Source organism: Dreissena polymorpha, chromosome 1, assembly GCF_020536995.1.
Source record: "Dreissena polymorpha isolate Duluth1 chromosome 1, UMN_Dpol_1.0, whole genome shotgun sequence".
Classification (NCBI taxonomy): domain Eukaryota; kingdom Metazoa; phylum Mollusca; class Bivalvia; order Myida; family Dreissenidae; genus Dreissena; species Dreissena polymorpha.
This window is the reverse complement of record NC_068355.1, coordinates 208,528,185-208,538,021: the sequence shown is the minus strand read 5'-3', so window position 1 is coordinate 208,538,021 and position 9,837 is coordinate 208,528,185.

Below are 9,837 nucleotides of genomic sequence, written 5' to 3'. Positions count from 1 at the left end.
AAACGAGGGGGATGGATTGGGCGGTTGACTTTTCTAGACATTACTAAGGATTCGGTTTTGGATGGAATGAAGGTAACCAACCACTTATCAGCCCAAGAATGGATTTTTGCAAGATAAGAGTTAAGATGGTTAGCTGCATCAATCGGGTTGTCGACGATTATATATAACGCAGTATCGTCTGCAAATAGGCGAATTGGACAGTGTATATCTCGTACAATATCGTTGATGTATATAAGAAAGAGGAGGGACCCTAATATAGACCCTTGAGGAACACCAGCATTTATGGGTAATGGGTCAGATTGGCAGCCGGAAATTACAACACACTGGATCCTCTCCTGTAGGTAGTCTTTTAACCAAGATAGAAGATATCCAGAGATACCACATAGTCGGAGCTTGTGAATAAGTCCTTCGTGCCATACTCTATCAAATGCCTTAGAAATGTCACAAAATACGGCTCTAACCTCTTTACCTTCGTCGACAGCTTTAATAAAGGTATGATATACCGAGACTAATTGGTTGACAGTGGAATCTTTTGGTATGAAACCTGATTGAAATGGGGTTATAAAATCGGTAGCCCTTAAATGGTTAAAACTGTATTTGTGGAGAATTCTCTCAAGACATTTACTTAACACGCGTAAAAGTGAGATCGGTCTATAATTTCCAACATCCTGAGGATCAGACTTTTTGTGAAGTGCACAAACAATTGCTTCTTTCCAACTCCGAGGGACTCTACCAGTACTGATGGAACAATTGAAAAGATTTTGTAGTGGACCTGCAATCTCAGATGCAATTTGCTTTAAAACTTGGCTATTTATTTTGTCTGGTCCTGATGCCTTTCCCGTTTTCATTACTTTTATGGAATCTAAAACATCTTGACGGGAAATGATGAGATCTTGAAAGACTGGACAATCTGGCTCGTAGGAATGTAAGTTGTGCATGTGCGTACTGGGTATAGTTAAAGACGATTGAGATTGGAAAAAGGAATTTAGGATATTTGCTTTGTCAAGAGGTGACTCATATATTGTACCATTGTGAATTAAGGGAGGCAACTCGTTATGTGAGGTGTTTTTATTCGTGATTCTTTTAATTATCTTCCAGAAGTCGGATGAGGAGTATTGATTTTCACGTATTTGATTAGCAAGATTATCAAAGTGAACTTTTTTTGCTGATTTTACAAGATAATTGACCATATTACGTTGTTTGCGATAAATGTGCCAATGATGATCTGAATTGGTAGCCTTGGCCTTTTTGTATGCTCTTTTGCGGCGTCGGATTTCTTTTCGAATATTATTATGTAGCCATGGAGGATCAGCTGTTCTTATAGTAACTGTTTTGGATGGGATAGTAGCTTCGCAGAAACAGATTAGTTGAAGTGTGAAATTTGAGGTACATATGTCAATGTTATTATCGCAGCAGTTGTTCCAATCAAAGTTCTGCACAAGTTGTCTTAGTTTAGTGTAGTCCCCATCTTTGTATTTCCATATTTTACGTTTAAAATTTGACCAAACTTTTCTGTCGAAGTTTATGACGCAGTAGACTGGACAATGAAACCGAACTTGTTGGTCAAGAAAAGGTTCTCCGACGCCACTTTTTAGCACTGTCAATGATGATGTTAACATAAAAAGGTCAAGAAGAGAATTCGAGGTTTCAGTGAAATGCGAAGGTTCCTTAAAAGCCTGTGTGAGATTGTACTGTAAATGAAGGGAGTCTATTTTGATCCTACACTGTGGTTTATTCATGTCGAGGTTGAAATCACCTGTGATAACAATGTTTTCAATACCTGTGTCAACGGCTAGTGAGATTGAATCGTTTATGCATTCTAGTATATAAGGACAAGAGTTAGGTGGTCTATAGAAAGATCCAAATAAAAGACGCCTTCCCTTGATACGTAATTCAACCCAAAGACATTCTAGATCGTCTATTTGTAGGTCAGGTCGCTCAATGGCAAAGAGATCAGATTTTATGTACACTAGAATGCCTCCATGGGGATCGTTACGTCTGTCGCGTCTAAACGGCGCATGATAGAAAGGGAAAAGTAAGTCGGCAGTGTCAACTGTTGAGCTGAGCCAAGTTTCAGTAAAAACTATTATGTCAAAATTATTAAGGTCGGAATATAAAATATCTTTCTTGGCGAGGAAGCTCTGAACGTTGTAATGGACAATTTTAAGATTATGCGCAAATGCATCAGATATGGAAGATGAAAAAGATGTACCCGTAGATGAGGAAAACATATCAAAGGAGTCGTCGTGTCCAGGATTTTGGTGGACATCGCCTCCTCTAAGAAGAAGAATTGCCAGCCAGCAAACTAACTCGAACATATTCATTTGTTGATGCCCTTTACTTTTCATTGTGAGGAAGTAGAACAAACTAATCCTCATCCTGTAAACACCTATGTCAGTGTACATTATGTAATGCCCGAGTTTAAGAGATAATTGGATGAGGATACGCTATCGTGCGCCCGGCCCGCGAGAAGTGGAAGATAGAATGGAGAAATTATGACAAGAGAAGAATAACAAAAATAAACAAAAAGTTTGGTCATGTCGATGTTTTAAGGAAGTTTAAAACCTCATTTGATAAATTAATATGTTGCCCTGTCTAAAGGATACAAAAAGTCGAAATTGTAGTCGATGAGCGCGTGTTAACATAGAAGTACAATAATCTACGCAACAGGGGCTTAATAATCATGCCGAAAATTGGCGAGCTTTTTACAAAGCTTGTAGTATATACCAATGAGGCGTGTAAATGAACGCCGAACGGAAGAGTCCGTGTTTGTACAGTGTGCACGATTTCCGCAAGCTGAAAATAAGATACATGTGCAATGGGAGTGTGTCAAAGAATTGAAGATTACAGTTTAGGCACAAGTTAGAGGTGATAGAACGTGTTAAATATATGTAATGAAGTTAGGCCTTTGCAAATATTTTCGGGTGAAATGGATTATTGAAAGTGCATCTTAATGGATCATTTTAAGTAAGAAGTGTGCAGTTGCATTGAAAAAAAAAATGGATGTGTTGTTCACCAAAGTGTAGATATTCATATTTCAAGCTAGTGGATTTATTCATTCGAGGATTAGTTACCAGCTGTTATCGGCGTAATTGCACACCACACTTGAAAGAAACATTCGGACAGACATGTACAAGCAATGAGTCTGGTAAGATTTTTAAAATCATAGTAGAAGGTAGAATGCCACAAAGCAGTAGAATGAGTGTCTAGAAATCTAGTTATTTATCGTAGGATATTATAAAGTAATAAGAAAGAAGAATATACCAAACGAAAGAATACATAGTTGTTTTGGGGAGTGATAAATATAAGAAATGTATGCAACTATGTGTTTGTGTAAATAAAACATAAAACATGTATGCAACTTAGTGCATGTGTAATTGTTGGGTATAGATTGTACATTTAACGTTTTTATATATGCAATGCTAGTGTGTACTTGACGTTATTTGTTTGAGCACTTATATATGTTCTTTTTTTCAATGAACGTTTGTCTTCAAATGTTCTAGATTTGCAAAACTAAATGCAATATTTAAACTATAATATTGACTTTTCATGAACTACAGAGTCGTTTGCCACATTCCACATCATTCCATTTTGTATGTTAAAATTGCTCATAAATTTAACATAGATTTAACCTTTTATTAAAGCCGTATACCTATGCATTTTATATGATATTAACCTGATCTTTAGACATACGTATTACTACTCAATTTCGAAATCAGGTTACAAAGATCCAAGAGTGAGGGTTGTGTGATTTATATCGACAGATGTTTGTTGTATGCTACCATTCTTATCTTTTGCATGTATAACCTGTTATGCATAGGTACTCCTTACGTGTGCTACTTTGTTAAAGTCACCTGTTTATTTCAAAAACTGTATCGTATTTGCACATTAAAGTATATACATGTACCGACATACTTACTGCGTTTACACGAGTAACTATGTATCATGTTGTTTTTTAACACAAGCTGTTTGTGTATGTGTGGGTATAATAATTGTGAATTAAATATATAACGGTATAGTATAGCACATACTTAATATCTTTCTTGCCTGGGCCCGTATTCACCAACCGATTCTTAGACTTAAGAATAAAGAATAGACTTAGAACCAAGAAAAATGTGTTCAGTGTTTGAATATATGCAGGCCTCCACTGGTGGATATGTCATTAACAAAATGTTCTACATCAAGAATAATATAGATAGAGATGTTTACTGCAGAGTTTGACTCAAAATTTAAGAAATTCTTGAATGTTCTACTTTAAAGAATTTTCTTTATTCTTAGACTTAAGTCTAAGAATTGTTTGGTGAATACGGGCCCTGACCATGGACTGTAGAACAGATAAGTCAAATGAACGCACTACAAAAGGCTCCAATTTTAATATTACATGAATGATACAAATAGGCTAAATAGGCTAAACGTATCTGAGGTAAAGAATATATAGGAATAATGAAACATTATCGTGTACAACATTCTTATTATCAATCGTAAGTCTTTAATGTAAGGCATTTGATAATTTTCTTTACAATGCATACATACAGCCCGAAATCAAACAAAATGCATAAATAACATGGGTTTTTGCCTCGAAACGATAAAGACAAAGCATTTGAAACTTAAACGTGTTTAGACATCTTAAATTCATCCTTTTATGAAGCACTTTACATAGTAGGTACACAATTGACTACTCAGACTTTAAATACAGACACCAACTACATTATCATGGTCGGTAATGTGGTTAACGCTTTAAAACTATACTACTTGTTGCTTATATAAAATAAATAGTGTTGCATACGAACCGTGTTGTTTACGTATTTTATCTGACAGCTCGTATAATCCGAAGAATTCCGAATAATTAAGAACCGCGTCAACATCGTCGCCTTTTGGCAGAATTTCCAATCTAAGGAACTCCAGAATATGTCCAAATATCTTACTATCGCAGTCGATCTCGTATCTTCCATCCTTGTCTTTGTCAATATCTGGACTTCCGCTAAACATTGCCGCCAACTGGCTTCAAGGGTATTTGGTCAGTGTGGACAATGTTGTTGTTACATATCGACCGCCAACATTTAAATCGATGACATTTGGAAACTGAAATACAACCTCAGTGGAAACGCCATTGAGTGAGGCATTTCGTTATATTTATGTTAAATCATGCGCACGTGTTGCATGTCATTAATGCAATATTCTTCATACAAATCAGACTACAGCCCTGATCTTAATATGTTTAAGAATTGTTTGCATGTCTATACGTATACCCCATACATTAATCGATAGTAACAACAGATTCATGTAATCGCAAGCGGGATACTTAAAACTACTGCTAATGTGTATTTGTAATTTGAGTTTAATGACAGCGGGATGTATAAGGACCTATGGCTCAATATCAAGCACACTTCATTACGTTATGAAACTTGTAGTTTGAGAGAAATCTACACAACGCAACTATGACCAAATAATATATGCTTTTGATTGTATTAATATACATTTTGATAAACGTTACACGTTAATGTCGCGTCAAATACAACTTTAACATAGTTTGCGGTACACATTGTTAAAGGTAAATACAACGTCAATGTGTGTCATAAGAAAATATTTACGCACGATCTTCATAAATAATACGAAATCGATAGTCCACTGCCAATAACTTCGTCATAAATCAATCAACCGGAACGAAACTCACACTTCATCTGTTAATAATGCTGGTAGGCTCGCGTGCTTGAGGACAGCTCTATATATGAAAGCGATGCGCAAAACACTTCCGGATCACGGTTATAATAAAATGCATGAACAATGCCATAAACTTCGCACAAAACAATGGACCTGCACAAAACACACACTTCATCTGTAAGTTATCTATGGTGAAAAACACGCAGGCCAATATCTGAAAGCGAGTAAGAAAAAAGTCCTGAAAATGGAATGGACAGTGCGACTGCGATATGCCACCATACCGTTTTACATTGTGTGTATTTGACAACGGCGTTATGCCTTTTATTAAGAAAGTCCATCGTCTGCTACAGAACCGGGAGCCAAAGAACTCTCAACGTCACGGGTTATTAGAGACATTGGAATACACGCATTGCATCATTTATACAATTAAATATATTTTTGCAATAATGGCTTCGTCCGGTGAGTTAAAGATGGCGGGTTCACTCGATCTTCTGCTGTGCAGAACAACTAATAAAGCGGCGCACTATATATAATATGTAGAGGAGTCGCGCAGTGCATTTGTTTCCAGGACGAGCGAATTTAACTACTAATGCAAATATTACGTCTTAGCTTTCATACTTAATATTACTAAAATGATAACCAGCGTGGTAACATGAATTAAAAAAAAATAAAGTAACAATTATATATCGCATGTATGAAATAAACAAACGTTATCATACCCTTTTGTCCATATTCGTATGCTTTCCAATGCCGCTTATATCGGATCGTTATACCAAAGTGAAGATTAAATTTGACTGATATTAATATTTGCAAAGATTACAAGCACGTGTTTGCCACTTATCGTGTTTTAATTTAATTGAATATAATTTATCTACTCATTATGAGCACACACATACCATACCATACCATACCATACCCTATATCGCAAATATGAAATAAACAAACGTTAACATTCCCTTTTGTCCATATTCTTATGCTTTCCAATGCCGCTTATATCGGATCGTTATACCAATGTGAAGATTAAATTTGACTGATATTAATATTTGCAAAGATTACAAGCACGTGTTTGCTACTTATCGTGTTTTAATTTAATTTTATATAACTTAACTACTCATTATGAACACACACATACCATACCATACCATACCATACCATATATCGCAAATATGAAATAAACAAACGTTAACATACCCTTTTGTCCATATTCTTATGCTTTCCAATGCCGCTTATATCGGATCGTTATACCAATGTGAAGATTAAATTTGACTGATATTAATATTTGCAAAGATAACAAGCACGTGTTTGCCTCTTATCGTGTTCTAATTTAATTTTATATAATTTATCTACTCATTATGAACACAAGCATACCACTGATTGTATTCTGACGTCAGCAACGCCATTGTTGAATGCGTGTGGGCAGTTTACACAAAGGTTTAGTATATATTGACATTTATTTTGTACTTATCACGTGATACTTAGAAGTTCATTGAAAAAAAGTTATGTATATTCATTTCAAGAACAAACTATGACTCGTTTAAGAGGTATTAACATATATTGGAACCATTAGGTTAACACGTATCTATCTTATGTATATACATCGTGATATGTATCCGATAAAATGTATCGTGATATTATTGATAATTAAGCAGTTGTTACCTCAATGTTCCGTTATACCTTCAACACTGTTTATGCGGGTTTTGTTCATTGCTGTGGTATTGTTAATAAACTTCTTAGGTATATACTTTCATATTATAAGTCATGTTAATGTATACGTGTCTTTCGATACATATCGATTGTTCATTTACAATATAAAATAGTACACGTTCATATCCGTTCTAACCCCTTTATTGCTGTTTTAGTGCTAAGTGACACAAAATCTCGATCTTTGTTTTTGTACTTTAGGGCAAGTTTTAAGTTAATCAGATATAGTTTATGCAGAAAAGCATACACAATGTTTTTCCAGGATTGTTCTCGACATTATTCCTACACCCATTTAGCCATTACCTTTCATTCTAAAGTATCGCTATACAGTTTTAAACCGTTGTACCTGTAGGACGTGTGGCTGATGCCAGACCTTGTCTTATGTATTGTAAAGTAAGGCTCGAATACCCGAGTTCACTTTTTAACGATACCTTATTATATCGAGAATTCACAAGCTTAGTAAAACTCGTGTGAACAATCACTGCAAACTCATGTACCAAGGTTTTATTTCCGAAATTCCGAAATTCAAAACAATAGGAAGTAAAGAGAAAGTGCGTAATCTTAAGACAGGAACATCTCCGGGAGGGTAAAAGTTCCCTCCCGAGCTGAAGAAGCACGGAGGAGAGACGCCGCCTGCAGAAAAGACGAAACTAGTTGACATGAATCAACACAGATTGATTGTAAGGTCGTCCACCGGAAGTTTTGGGTTATCGTCAACATTAACATTGAACGTGTCTATGGTCAGATTGTTATCATTATATATGTATATTCAACTAAGAAAGTTACAATACAGATATATATCTTTCGTAAATGTATTGTTAAAGTTTTGTCTGTTTTATATGCCACTGACAATTTACCATATTCTATATTATGATCGAATACTGATACTATGTTTTGTAATCCTTTGTTATGACTGAACTGCGCATTATTTCCTTTAACTGTCGGGGTTTGAACGATAGTAGAAAGAGATTTGATGTAATGAATTATTTAAAAAAGCTTAATGCTGATATCTATTGTTTACAAGATGTTCACTGGAATGCACAAGTGGAAAAAATATATTCTCACAATGGGGTGGGGATTGCTTCATTAGCTTTGGGTCAACTAATTCGAGAGGTATTGCCATATAATTTAAAAATAAATTACAAATTACAGTAAATTCAGTCGAAAAAGATGATTATGGAAATATGATAGCCCTTGATCTGTTCCAAACAGTTCACATTACTAAACTTATATGGCCCAAATACAGACAACCCGTCCTTTTATAAACAAGTATTTGATACAATTGATAAATTTGGCAATATAATGTATATTATATGTGGAGACTTTAATTTAGTGCTTGACCCACTGTTGGACTATATTAACAATAAGCATTTAAATAGTAATAGGAAAGCTGGAGACTTGTTATTGGGGGAAATAGTTCAAAGGGAAATGAAGGACACATTTAGATATATAAACGGTGAGGGAAAAGGTTACACGTGGAGACGTACTAACCCATTGCAACAGGGCCGTCTGGACCATTCCTTATTACAAATAATATGATTGAATATTTATTAAATGCTCAAATACAATTAAGCTACAGATCTGATCATTCTATTATTGACATGGTTATAAGATTCGAAAAAAATATACACGGTAAAGGTTTATGGAAATTTAATAACTCGTAACTATCCGATATTGAATTTTTGCCAGTAATTAATACTGTGATAGACGATATTAAACGGCAATATTGTATTCCTATATATAATTTAGACACATTAAACGAGATTGAAGAAAGCCAAATACAGTTTGTCATAAATGCTCAACTTTTCTTAGAAACACTTTAAATGGAGATTAGAGGCAAGACCATCTCTTATTCAAGTCACAGAGCAAAATTAAGAAGAACACACGAAAGTATATTAATATCAAAAATTGAAATATTAGAGCAATCACTGACTGAAGAAAATAAGGAATTATTAATAACACTAAAAAATGAACTAGAAACTATTAGACAAGAAACTATTAAGGGTTGCTTTATACGGTCCCGTTTAGACTGGATAGATAATGGAGAAAAACCTACTAAAACGTTTTGTAACTTGGAAAAACGTAATTTTCTTTCCAAAAATATATCTTGTATTCAGAGAGAAGATGGAACATTTATATATGAACCTGAAAATATTCTTAAGGACGCAAACTGCTTTTACAAAATTTTATATTCAGAACAACCCACAACCAAAATGATCTCAAAAATGAATTTAAAAATGATGAATTGCCCAAATTAACAAATTTAGAGACGGACATGCGAGAGGGTATTCTTTTCTTACAAGAGGTGTCAGTTACGCTTAAACACATGAAAAATGACAAAAGTCCAGGCTCCGATGGATTCTCTGCAAATTTCTTTAAAGTTTTTTGGAAAAAAATTGGGGGTATTTGTTGTAAGAAGCATTAATTATTCATAAAATATAGGGTCACTTTCAATAACTCAAAAGCAGAAAATTA